The 14,583-nt window shown below is 37.5% G+C and overlaps 1 long non-coding RNA gene across 1 annotated transcript; it reads left to right on the top strand.

The window, feature by feature from the left end:
* Positions 1–1,900: 1,900 nt before the first annotated feature.
* LOC116092030 lies at positions 1,901–14,215 on the top strand. The gene is made up of 4 exons (XR_004119151.1): positions 1,901–2,624; positions 8,948–9,208; positions 12,957–13,156; positions 13,631–14,215. It is a non-coding gene; the product is annotated as an uncharacterized LOC116092030 (long non-coding RNA).
* Positions 14,216–14,583: the final 368 nt, after the last annotated feature.

The raw sequence follows: 14,583 nt of genomic DNA, 5'->3' as shown, positions 1-14,583 counted from the left end.
ACTCCATAACAGGTGACCAAAAAAAATGAAGAAGGAGAATTTAGGACTATAGAATATGAAGCATGCAAAGAGTACTAGTTTTTAAAAAAAATGAAGAAATAAGGAAGTAGCTATAATCAAGGACAAGTGTGGGTCTTTATGGAGTGCAGAGACAGCCATTATTATACTCAGCATGCAATGATGAATATCTAGAGCATATAGAAAAGAGTAATGAGAGGAGGAGAAAGGAAGGGAGGAATGCAAGGAAGGAGTGAGAGAAGAAAGGGGAAGCAAGGGTGTTTGCAAGCTCAGAAGGGAAACACCCATGAAGATGGCTGAGAAGATATAAAGAAAGATAATTAAGATCCTGGCCAAATTGTCAATGCAAACTGAAAAGAAAAATGACTGAGACCTATCTGTTTACTATTAAATTACCTGAATTATGGATTTCGTAAATAGGAAGGTTTTTTTTTTTTTTTAAATAAGGATGAAAGTATTGGAAACCGTAAGACAAGCCTCAGAGATGAAACACTGCTAACAATGCAGTTGATTGCCACCTTCTCAGTGGAGCTGAGGAGTGAGCTGAGCTATACTGCCTGGCCTTTCATAAACAAGAATTTTTTTCATCAAATGGTTTTCAGAATTTGTTGGCTATTTGTGCTAAACTGTAACTGCAAAAAAAGAATCGTGCATGGTCATGTGTCATTATATTTGGGACTTAGGACTAAATATAGTGATCACAGTCTAACTGAGATAGAGCAAACCTCCACTGCTAAATAGTAGGAATCAAAAGCGAATCTTTATCTACATTTACCATGTGTAGGCATTTTAAGAAAGATGGGCTTTTGTAGGGAGCTGTGTTTTCTGTAAAAATCTCCCCAAAATGTGTTCCTCCCTCAATTATTAGGAAGTTGTCATTCTCAGGCATCCCTCAGAAGACATGATATTGTGATTTGGATTTGACATGGAGAGACGTGATAGGTTGGTGGTCTAAAAAGTCATGATTTACAACACTGGACTGGCTACCTACTTGAGAAGTGGAATAGTAGGCATGTGTCTGCACTCAAGTGTTTCTTGGGGAATGGCAAGAAGGGCTCCTGGGGACGAAGTAGGCTTTCCTTTAAAGAGAATATGGATGCCTTTTTGAAATGAGAGTCCTTGATGGAAAAATCTGGAATTGTCTCTTAGAGGGAGCAGCTTCAGAGACTTTAAAAAAAGGAATTTGAGGGACTCTCTGAGACTTCCATGGACAACAGTGTGACAACCCTGGAAAGTTAAGGAGGGAGTTCTGTTTAAGACAACTCAATACCCAGTGTTGGTTCAAACTTCCAGAGTCTTACCCTGAGTGGGTTATTTTAGGCAAGTTTAAACATAATATATTTTAGTGAAAAGTTTTCTGGTTATAATTAACTCAATTTCATGTGCACAACAAAGCATATGTAAATTTCCTTGAGGAACAAAGTAAGCTAAATATAGATCAGGCATGATGACATCTAAAGTCTTTGTAAAGTCCAACAAGGTAAGACCTAGAGATGACTTGGAAAAAGCAAATTTATAGTTAGGGCCTGGGATCTAGTGCTAGAATAGCCTCTAGCTATCCATATAGCACGAAGGTTCTGAGGCTATGAAACACATCCACTCCCAGCTTCCTGGGCAGATAACAGATGTGTCACTTCTTGCCTAGAAGGAACAACCCTGTGTGATTAACTTGCCAGAATCTTCTAGTGCTTATCTATGAGAACAAAAACATCCATGTTTCCTACAGGAATTGCTGAAAGATGTTACCTCTCTCAAGGGGACTATTGATGAAGGTAGCCAGATGTTTTTTGTTTGTTTGTTTGTTTGTTTTGTTTTTTTGAGGGAAGTAAAAATAGGAACACATGACATAAACCATTGCAAAGTGACAACGCTACTTTCCAAGAGAGAATCCTGCTATGTAACTCAGGCTAGCCTTAAAGATCTTCCTGCCTCATTCACCTAAGGGCTGAAGTTCCCTGCAAAGACCAAAATAATGAGTATTCAAACATCTTTAATTCAAGAATTCATCTTGAAAGCTTTCTTCTGATCATTGTTTTTGCCTCTATTGATATCGGAGCTCATCTGGTCTCAGTTAATTTGCCAACCATGGAAGCATCAGAAGCTGTTAAATAGGTGATGAGCTGTCTAAATTGGGAGAAAAGATATCAAAACATGTGACTCCTTACTTCCCATTATAGGAAGCCAATTTGAGTAGACTTGCAATAAAATTATCTTGAAATAAAATCGTAGCATCTGACTGGGAAGAAACAAAACTATGGCTACTCTCTTGAAATGGCAAGGGTGCTTTTCACATATGTGTGCAGCAGGAAAGGTCATGGTTTGCTCAAGGTTATATCAAGAGGCAGAATCAGCAGTAACCTCACTGTAATGGTTTGGCTTTGTTTGGCCCAGGGAGTGGCACGATTAGAAGGTGTGGACCTGTTAGATAGAGTAGGTGTGTCACTGTGGGTGTGGGCTTTAAGAACCTAGTCCTAGCTGCCTGAAAGTCAGTATTCTGCTAGCAGCCTTCAGATAAAGATGTAGAACCCTCAGCTCCTCCTGCACCATGCCTGCCTGGATGCTGCCATGTTCCTACCTTGATGATAATGGACTGAACCCCTGAACCTGTAAGCCAGCCCCACTTAAATGTTGTCTTTATAAGAATTGCCTTGGTCATGGTGTCTGTTCACAGCAGTAAAACCCAAACTAAGACACTCACACAACAAGATGAAACAAGATAAAGAAATGGAGTGGTTGAGGACTGCTGCTCCCGCCCCTCTTTTTATAAAAATGCCTTCACAGACATTCACAATCTTCCCACCACGTGTTCTCTTTCCCCGGGCAATACAAGACAGGCATTTCTAGAATCTCAGGGTTTTTTTTCTTCTTGTCCCATAACCTGAAGTTTTAAAAAGCAATAAAGGAACAGATAGATCAGGTGTAACCTAAAAGTATTTTATTTTATAAAACATAGAATCAGTTTTCTTTGATTTACTTTCTGGGAGAGGTGAATTAGCAAATGCTTGCAGAATTCTCCCTACCTAGATAGAACAGTAATCTCCTAGGCTGAATGTGCCCAGGCATTCTTGAATTAATTATTCCCGAACTGCTCTCTTAATGCTTATTCTTAAAACAAATGTCATTAACTAAATGATCCCAGTGCAACATATTTGTTACCAGAATAATGACTTGGTAAAACATTAATGTTAGGGTTATCTGTGCTCCTGCTGGCTCTGGCTTTACAGGATAAAAGTTATTTGTTCTAGGTAAAGCCTTCCATATTTTTGCCTTAGGATAAAACATGACAGAACCGTAGAATGCTGATGTCCATGAAAGCTACTCTGAAGGAAGCCATTTGGAAGCAGACCAAGTTCTCTGCCTCTGCTGAGCAACAGACAGAATGACCAAGTGCAGTGAGAAGCCTTCTCCATCTGAACCAGTCACTGAATTTCTGTGCAGTACTGCTCTGGGTATCTGGATATGAAGCATCAGCTGAGCTACACCTGCAGCACAATGTATCTAGAATGCTTATCTTGCCAAAACTAGTTCTTGATTAATCACTTGCTAATGTGTGAACATTATGTTTTTATGGAGGCCATTTAAGGGTTTAAATTTTGAGAAAAAAAGGGAAGTATTTTTTCTATGACTTGTATACTATCACAATTTTGCATCTACAGAATAGTATTTTATTTTATTTGCATTTCCTTGTTGGGATAATCATAGGTATCACATATCAGATACTCTGCATATCAGTTATTTACATTATGATTCCTCATAGCAAAATTACAGTTATGAAATAGCAATGAAAATAATTTTATGACTTGGGGTCACTACAACATAAGGAACTATATTAAAGGGATGATTAGGAACCACTGAACTATGGTGTGCGCTTGTTCTTGTTTGTCTTATGAGACAGGTTCAGGGGTGTGAACTCACTATGTAGGCGAAGCTGTACTCAGCTTTGCAAACCTCCTACCTCAGTGTCTTGAATGCTGAATTAAAACTTTGCACTACCACACCCGGTGGGCCTTGGTTTTTCCATTTTTGAGTGGTGGAGCCATATTTGTTTTACATTTTTAACTACTAGGGAAGGAATCTCACATGACATTTTAATATTGGCGTTCTCTTTGTCTTGTGCTTTTGTTTGCTCCGTTGCCTTTTTTTCAGACTTCAAGTTGCATTGCTAGGCTTCAGTTCCCCTATGTTCCTCTGATTACCTTCTGTAGGTATCTTTATGACTTCCATACAACTTACATAAACAGGCTGACTTAAAGTAGTCTTCTGTAAACCAATAACAAATGTAATCACACACAAGCATATATGCTTTTACTCTCTGTTAGCATCCAAACCACCGTTCTAACACATCACTCTTCCTCTAAGTTTTGTTGCTAATGCCACATATAGTATTTCCATATCATGTAACACCAGTGTGTGTATAGTTACCTCAGAAGCATATATGTCCCCTAAACTTTCTCTTCTGTTTGATCAGTTCAAAGTTTGTTTCTGTGATACTGAGGTTGAGTAATCATAATCATTCTAGACCAAAGTTCATTCACTGAGTCATAACCCAGAACTCTTTTAATTGGATAACTTGCAATTGCCTGTTTTCCAGTGATCCTTTTGATATTGTTCTACTTGGCTCCAAGCTACTATAGTGCACCTTTTTTCATTCTGACTGTAGTTTGGAGCTTTGGGATTTGCATCGGGCATGTTTACTATTTTGTCTTTGTGGAAATTTTCACAATATTGCATGTTTTGCTCTCTTATCATGATTGGGGACATTTTAAATGATTATTCTGAATTAACTGTTACATTATTACATTAGAATCATTTTCTAGTAACATATTGTTCCTATGATTGAGACTATTTCCTTATATCTTCACTTTTCTTAATATTTTATACCACAACCTAGACAGTAGACAAAACAGGGTTTGCTACAGTCTTGAGGACAGTACTTCAGGAGAAGAAACACATCAAGTTAGCCAGAAATGATGGGGACAACTCAAACCTTCATGCTAGCTTGTTCTCAGAAGTCTCCTGGCTTGTGAAGCATGAGGCATCCCTGAAACTGAAGGTATGCCTTAGAAACCACAGGAAGTCACACTACTGAAACTTTGCAGTTTTGTTTGTCTTCAGGGAAAACTGGAATCTAAACATCTTTCCCCCATTCACTCTACTCATGCCTAAGTCACAAGGAGCCATGGGCAGCAGTTACATGATAGAGCAAGTGGGTCTGTCTTTAGTCACTGGGTCCTAAGCATATACCCTATGAAAACCCCAGACAGTACTCTGAGACAGGCATGACAGAAATCATTCTTTTGGCCATCCCCTAGAAATATGAGCACATAGGTTGTATTATCTAATTCTTTCCTTCCCATGGAAAACATAGGCGATGACTACTTTTGTCCATTAATTTAGGGCTGTGCTAAGCAGAGACACTCTACAAACTGCCAGTTATACCGCCATCTTCCTTCTCTCTGTTTCCCAGTCACCTCACACTTGAACAAAGGTTTACAATAGAATTAAGCTTAGGAGATGTCAGAATATTTGATATTATGACTCAAGTGTTTTCCCAAGGAAGAGCAGAGAGTTTGTAGCCACTCTCTTTGCACTGAAAGAGTATGAGGCTACATTGACTGTGCATAAATTTAAATATAATATTTAATCTAACCATCCACTAAGCATTTAGAAGATGCTGGATCCCTCCCCTGCTCTGAAGAAGGTGAGGTGAAATGAAATGAATGAAGGTGAGATGAAAGTACTCTGAATGACCTCAGAGAAGATCTGGACCACTCTGTGTGAAACCCAAGTCTTTCCTTCCCCAGATATGCTGGGAGTTTAGGCTTTCTTTTAGATCCTATGTGACGTACCTGGAATGGGTTGAGGTAATATCTTCATTACTAGCTTCCATGTGTCTGATCCATCCTGGACACAGGAATTTCCCAGGCAGTCTGTGAATTCCTCATAAAAGGTATTGGGTGGTATGTGGTGGGGCAGTGTATTCAATGAGGAAGTTGAATCTGGGGCTTGATTTTCTACTATCTTTCTGGTGTTACTCTCTACCGTATTTTCTACACTCTTCTATGAAGCTGAAATATTCAATGAGTTCATGTAGCATGACAGATTGAAAGGGAAATACAATAAAGATGTTCATTGTTATAATTTGGTTATTTGTAAAGTTCACCCCAAATAGAAAACATCACATTTATAAAAAGTTCATGTGTATCAGGGATGTCGGTGCACACATTTTTTTCCAGTGGTAACAAACATTTCCTCAGTGCCATAAAGCGGGAAGGACAAATATTATGACTTTACTAGGTCGGGAGGAAATATAGAACAGAATTCAGACAGACTTGAATTCAAAAGCCTGCTGTCAACTCCAAACAGGTGTTCTTTTTATGGCCTACTGAATAAAAACACTCCTTATTCATCACAAATCTAGAAGTTTCATGTTTAGTCTTTAACTCTAAATTTTGCTTCATGACCTGGCACAGAATGAAGAAAGCACAGAGGTAGTGTTTCATAGCACTGTTTAGGAGTGTTTCTGGGAAGAGATTAATAAAGGTTTAGCTGGACTTTTTTACCTTATGCCAGAGAACACTTTTGCATGGAAGGAATAAAACCCTTCTGTCTGTGATCAGCAGAAATAAAATATACACACATTATTAGAACACGGAACTACCTATCTCTTCCCTCTTATTTCCCCAACTCCTATTCACAAGCAATGGAATGTGATGCCTGAAGGCACAGAATATGGAACCAAAGACTATTTTTAAAATTAGTGTTCTGGGGCCTGGGGAAAAGTCTCAGTCAGTAAAATGTCTTTCATGCAAGTAAGAGAACCTGAGTTTTGACTTTAAGTATTCAAATAAAATCTGAGCATGATGACACATGTCTGTGACCCCTGTGTTGGGGCATAGGTGTGTGCAGAGGCACGTAGATGCCTGGAGCTCATTAGCAATCCAACCTGGTGTATCAGTGAACTTTAGATCATTGAGAGTTCCTGGATATAACTGGTTCCTCTTCCTCTTCTGGTCCCACAAGAGAATCTTAACTCATCCACAAGGATACTGCAGCATAGATATTTGCATTCTATCCAAATCCAGGTTCCATGTGGTTTAAGCTTAGTAAGGGGGAATAGAAAAAGCTTGTGCAGCCTCAGTTCTAAGTACTGCAAGCTTGTTATCCTAAAAGCAGGTAACACAAGCTCTGGGGAATACCTCTTCTTCATCATGTACTTACTTCATGTTTTCCATGAAAAGCAAAATGGAAGAGCCCAGTGTCCTCTACCTCACCTGCTCCATAGCAATAGTTTCTCTTCTTTGGTCCCCAGCATCACAGTGCTGGCAAGAAGGATTTTTAAAAAACAAATGCTAATTGCATTTCTTGTCTTTTTTAAATGAACTGTTCTTGGCAGGTAGGTAGTATAGTCTGTATCTACTCCAACAGGGCCTGTCCAACAACATCCAGAGGAAAAGATCAATAGGCTGCAATACGGCTTCAAACGAAATGGGCTGGTTACCAAATCCTTGTAACACATTGATTTGTGAGTTATTTATTCAAGTTCACTGAAGAAGCAATTTACAAATCACCTTTCACTGACTTGATTCAGCACTCTGAAGTAAATAAATATGGTCTCTCCACTGGGCTTTTAGTGAAATGTCAGTTTGGCCTAAATAGACGATGCTGAATTTAAGTTATAAATCTAACTCTATTTTACTATATCTGGACCCTATTCCGTCATTCTATTGTTCCTTAGATCAGTGTGAAAGCTAGTGGTACATTAGTAAAACAAAATGAAAAGGAAAAGTTTTGACAGCTTTTTGACACAACAATAAATTTCAAACAAAGCAATATAGCTTTAATATTTAAGATGTCAGCTTAGTTTTCTTCAGTTAATTAGTTTAATGTCTGAATATAGAAGTGTTTCTTACCTTCGCTCATTCTAAGATTTGACCACTGATGAAAACACACTCTCTTATACTGGCCCTAAACTGGAAATCGGTAGATTTTTCACAACAGCCTGGCCAGTATCTCTTTTATTTTCTCTATTTAAAAATAATTCATCACTACACACACTGACATGTCATGGTCTATACAGACTTTGTCAATACTCCATCTATCATATCAAAAAAGATAGCATTTATCCTCTGTTACAAAGATGTAAAGGAGACAATTCCATAGAAACTACATTCAAGTGATATTTTGTTGTTAAAACAACCACCGAACTGCAAGATAGCTAGAAGAAATTATATTATATTTATCAAGTAATTAACTATTTAGAAATTAATCAACTGGAAGAATCAGAGGTTAAAGATATGAAAGCAAGTCATGGTTGGTTATACAAAAATAACAAATTGACCTAAAGGTTAATCAGTGAAAATTATTCCCAGAAAAACCTCTGGTTTCATGAATTTATAAAACCAGATTATACGGCACATAAATGCCTTATGAATTATTCCCACATGTTTCTTTGTATTTCTCACATGTTGGAGCAGATCTTAATGAGAAACCCTGGAGTGCCATGTACAACTCTCAAAAGTTATTTGAAAATCAGAATGATTCCAATAATTTTGGTCACAATAATAATTGGGTTTCTTTTTCTAGTTGGAATAGATCCAGCTTTTGAAAAATATTGACAGTAAGATAGGCAGATATAGGCTTCTATAACAACACAACTACACTTTAAGAAAATGGAGACATAAAGTCAAGATCTTATTGTACTGACTCATTTATCAGGCTTGTGAGTACAAATATGTCCATCTTCTTCTTAGACATAAAAAAAAAAAACACAGAAAGTAAATAAACGGAACAGAGGCAGGAGAATGTTGGGTCATGTCAACTCATTAGTGTCTTGTTGATAAGTAAAGAAAATGTCCTTGTCTTGGATCTAAAGAGAATGTTGCCAGCAAAAGATGCTTACATGCCTCTGCCATCCTCCTTTCTTTAGAACATCAATGATGCATTCAGAAAGCTGAGCAGGCAGCAGGAACGTGCTGGTCAAGTAGAGCACAAAGACTCACAGGGTCAGAGGAGCTATAGTAGGCAGCCAACCATTCACACTTGGAGAGCACGCAAGGCATTGTAAAGATAAACCAAGTCTGTGAAAATCTATCAAGAATGGTTGTGTACATGAAAATGCCCACTGTATGGCTTCATGAACACAGTAAGGGCTGTGGGTATTCAATTATAAGAACCTTAAACCAAAAGTGTAAGTATCATGAAACAAGAGAAGCACCTCATTCATTAAAAAGTCTTTTCTCCTAAAATTCTGAACAGGTTTGACGACATTAACTATTTCCAAGTAAAGAGGAAATGGCAAGTAGGCAGTGATAGCCAACACAATAATTAGTGTTTAAAAATAATAATAATAATATATGGAGCTGGAGAGATGCAACACTTAAGAGCATTTTACTGCTATGCAGGGGACCTGAGTTTGATTCCCAGCACCCACACTGGACAGTTTACAAATACACTGAACTTCTCTTGAAAATACTACCTATATATATACACACACAAACACACATAGACATACAGGCACACATATGCATGCACACACACATATCCATATGCACATGTATATTCATTTATGTGCTTGTGCACATGCACACACTGATGAATAAAAACAAAATTAAAAAAAATCTCATCTGGATTGAGATTATAGTTAGCATATTGGATTTGATAAATATCAAAACCCTATTTGCTGTTTTCACAAAATTCTGATGTAAAAACATCTTCTAGGTACTATGACAGCTACAGAGGTGAAACAAAACAAGGGGGGCTGTTGAGTTGGCCTATTCCTGAGCATGGTGGACAACCTAATCTCTACCTTACCTGAACACATTCAGTCAATGCTCTTCACAACATAAAAAGGAGAACATAAATTGTAAGGGTTTCACATTCACCCTTTACTCTTTCTGGGAAGAAGTCACAGTAGGATTTGTAAAGCCATATAAAGCTTATTACACACACTTGAACTACAAACATAATTCTGTGATTTTTTTTTAGCTACATATCAATTTTAAACCTCTCAAGAAAGAAGAAATATATTCAGTGGAGTTTGATTTTATTTTATTTCTTCTTAATATTGTATCAAAGCACCAGAGAGCTTTTATATTCCCAAACTATAAAAGCTGAGAAGGGAGATATAGATTTGTGAATCCTTGAGTAACCTGGGTCCCGGATAAAGGCTAACCTTGTAATAACCTTAAGGAAGCTCTGTTCCTGGAAGTCTAGGTAATTCTACATGGCCTTCTGTGGCCCTCATGTACCTATAGAAAACTCACAGAAATTCTTCTTTGTGTTTTTGCAACATCCTTTGGCTTAGCTTATAAAATGAACAACTTGTGTTTTCTCTCCAATGCCCACTATCCTGTATCTGTGGAAACTTAATAAGGACTATAAATTAATAAGAGGAGATTCTATATTCATCTTTTTGTTTCTTCTAAATATTTAGTCTAATCTTCCATCTCCTAATGGTCAAATGACCCATTAGGTTTCAATTCTCTTTACTGTCACATCTATCTCCAAAAGTCTAAACAAGGGTTTGAGCTACTCCAATGGGAAATATTACTTCCAATAAAATTTAGCAGAAAAGATAAAATGGTTATTATTTATTTACTGTGTGCATATGTATGTATAATGTATTTATGTGTGTGTGTGTGTGTGTGTGTGTGTGTGTGTGTGTGTGTATAATATATTTGACTGTGTATTTATGATTTTGGTTATAAGTGCACAGGCATTTGTGTGAAGCCAAAGGTTATTGCCAAATTTCTTTGCATTCACTTTCTACCTTTTGGTTTTGAGAAAGGATCTTTCCTTGAACCTAGTATTTTACCCACCCTGGCTAGCCAGCAAGTCCCATGGATCCTCCTGTCTCCAACTTCCCATTTCAATCATTAGAAGCACGTGCTTGGCATTTATGTAGGTATTCTGGGGATATGAACTTAGGCCTTGGTGTTGATGTTGCAAATACTTTACCAACTAAGCCATATCCCCAATCCCTGGTACATATTTTTTAAAGCTCTCTAGACACAATAGCTTTTAAAGTGAGATTACCATTGACTTACATATATAGATATTCATTGATACCTATCTGAGATGTCTACATGCATACATATGTCCTAGAATATATCATATGTGTATTGTTATGCTTTAGCTTTTTAATTCATGTCACAAGTTTAATGGAATGGAAATACAATATAGTAAGTAACTAGTTCCTGAGAAGATAATCCAAGCTTAAAATTTGATATTTAAAATCTTTGAGGAAGGAATATTTTTAAAAACTTCTGAGTCAGACCTGAAGATTCAAAAACAATTATGGTTTCTACTTTTAAATGTCACCTTGTTCTGAGAATTTTGCTTTTAATGATGAGAAGAAATTTCTGAAGACATTGCTGCAGTCATGACCTCAGACAGGAAGGGAGAGCACTCTGCCTAACATGCACCCAGGAGAGATGACCTGCAGAGGAACTATCAGGAACAATGTTTTGTCAAGGATTTCTCTGAGCCCATCATTGCCAGGCACCTATGCTCCAGGGTGTCTATCCAATCACCTGAGAGCAGGCACCTTGCCATTTCAGCAGATTAGTACTAGAATTGAAGGCAAAGAAACTATGTAGAGTATGTATTTCAATCATGAGTGTGGAGATTTGTAATCCCAGTTGGAATCATGTCCATTGCTTTCTAAGCTTGTGTCAAACTAGATATTATACTCTCCAGAATGCAGCTTTACAGAGAATGGCTTTCAGGGAAAATATGTATTCACAAAGGGAAGGACATGTTTTATGTGACAACTCAGGAGTAAAAGAAAAATGCCAAATAATACTTGAGGAAATTCCCTACATATATTATCTCTACTGAAATGTTATTTAAAAGGTGTAAGGAGGAATATTTCCATTCCATGGACACATTATGCCTGAACCAGTGGGGTTTAAAAAGGCTGTGTATTCCTAAAGTGTCAGAGCACCTTTCAACTTTTCTCAGCATCCTAGTCAAACAAATCCCAGAACTGAAGTAACTCTGGGGATAAAATCAAATTCCATTTTTAAGTTCCCATGTTCTAAGTCATATTACCATATATACCTTAGACAGTGTTATATATTTTGAAAGTAAAATTTTGTGGCATTTCATTGAATAATAGCATTCACTGGCCAGTTATTTCAGACTATAAAAGCCTAGCATGCTGTGTCACTTTGTATTTAAGTATTTACCTAATATCATTATCATTATAAAATTATTTAAATGCTCACTTTGTATTTTATTCAATATTCTGGCCAATCAGCATTATAAATCAGCAGCTATATTTGGGAGACTCCATTTAAAGAAAGATGATCCATTTTTCATTGCCCTGTCACAGCAATCCATAAGAGTCTTTTTAAATAAGGGATATAATCCATGTTTTGTGACTAGCTCCGGGAAAGAAAGATAATTTTTATCCTCATCAAAAAATATTGTTTTACCTAGTCAATCATTCATTGTTTAAAGGTTTATTTATAATGCCCGGGGTTGATATGCATGAGAAATGTCGGCACATTATCCAGTTGGTGAATCTCTAATTTCTCATCCAAACATTCAGTTATGTGTATTATTGAGCACACATAGTACCTCATGCTGAGAATCTGATGCCACTTATGAGCGAGAACTAAGAACAGTGCTGGACTCCAATGCTCAGTTAGAACGTTTTGTACTGTCATGATAGCCATCCCCAAACCTAAGAGCTCTGTCTATGTTCTAAAAAACCACTTGAGACTTTCTCCTTAGTAATATACTCCAGTAACATGGGACCCCAAAATTACTACTGCAACACTGTAGGAAGAAGCACAGGCAATCAGATGGCTAGCGCTGCTATGAGAGAAGAGCCTAACGCTAGCCAGAGAAACAGCCTGTGCATGCAAATTGCTAATCTGTTCACCGTTGCTGTTTGAACTGGCTTAGCTATTGTTTCTCCTTTCTATAAGAGTCTAGGTTTAAATTTGGAACCTCAAAGCTGCACTCAGTACCTTCTTCAAAGAGAACCTGCCACGGCATCTTTTTGACATTGTGCTGCCTCAGAACTGAATCTTTACTCAGGAAACAGACTTCCTGGGCTGTACCGATTGACACCCATGCTCAATCCTTGTAGTGCCCTGACAACTAGTTGTGATAACAGCTACCATGTGTGAGTATTTGTTGTGCACCAGAGGCCCTCTATGTTAGCTCCTCCAATAGCTTCAGATAGAACTGTCTTCATTGGTCACTTTAAAAGCATAGCAAACCCCAGCCTTCAAATGACCTTCAGTCATCTCTACCTTTCAGAACAGATTGTCATGCTGTATAAGCTATTTTCACTCATGTCTGCAAAACATTTCTGGTACACACGCATGCATGCCGGCAAAATACCCATATACATAGATTAAGCACAATAATAAAATGTCACAATTTTTTAACTTTATAATAAAAGAGAGATTAAAGGAAAATAATTCATATTACAAGAGTTTCTATCTCACTCAGGGCATCCATGCTGGTACTGTAAACCCAGTCAGATGCTAGGGAAGTCATAGGCTAAAGAAGGAGGAAGGATCTACTGTTAATATTTTGCTAAGTAGACACAGTTGTCAAACTGCCTCCTAAATATTTATTTTTATACTTACAGACTGGTCTGCCTGCCGTCACCCTGCACGAGAAGTTTCTATGTGCAATGGACAATGGTTCACACAGAAACTCAACTGTTCCAAAGGCTGTGAATAAGTGACTATCGAGCGTTCAGCTGTAACTTGGAAACCTATGCCATGCCTTTCTCCAAGGTCAGGGGACAAAAGGAAACTAAACAGCCAAGCAAATAAACAGAATTTGAAAGCAGAACTAGCTGGGACGGTGGGTAAACACAACAGTGGGGGAATAACAGAGGTGAACATGTTCACAGAACATTGTTATTGCATATGAAAATGTCAAATTTTTAGAAGAATATGTAACTTATTCATGTATTTCAAATAGTTGCTTTCTTATCATAATGAAATGCCCAAGAATTGTTACTCTGGGACATGTAATGTGAGAGTCAGTGGTGACACCCATACGTGTTACAGAGTCTCATCTTCTTAGCTGCAGTCTCATAAACGCTGGCTTGATGATCTATGTGTGTGGACACCATCAGTGTGGGTTATGTGATTTCTTTTCTGCAGGGTGAACAAGCATTGACAGCAAAGCAGAAAGAAAAAAAAGTATGTTTTTTCCTCATTTCACATGTTAGCATATTCTTGGAAACATTTTGCATGTGATATTAAATGGATTAAATGGTGGCATTTATATATTATATCAATAACTACAATGATAAAAGGAGTCCATGAATTCCAGAGGAAGCTACTGTGGAGTAAGTAGAAGGGCTTGGAGGGAGAAGAATGGAAGAGAGATTATGAAATTCTATTTTAGCTAAAAAAAAATTAAAACTATGTAAAAATATTGCATTCTTATGTAAAACATTCTAGGCTTAGATAACTATGAAGAGAGTTTTATCTGAGTGAATGTCTTACAGTTGCTAAAGAGGTGTTTAGGTCATAGCCACCTAGAATAGGGGCTGTGCAGTCTGTCCACACTCACCAGAGTTGTACA

The sequence above is a fragment of the Mastomys coucha genome, unplaced genomic scaffold, assembly GCF_008632895.1.
Source record: "Mastomys coucha isolate ucsf_1 unplaced genomic scaffold, UCSF_Mcou_1 pScaffold15, whole genome shotgun sequence".
Lineage (NCBI taxonomy): Eukaryota > Metazoa > Chordata > Mammalia > Rodentia > Muridae > Mastomys > Mastomys coucha.
The sequence above is the reverse complement of the archived record's forward strand: the minus strand, read 5'-3'. Positions and strand labels throughout refer to the sequence as shown.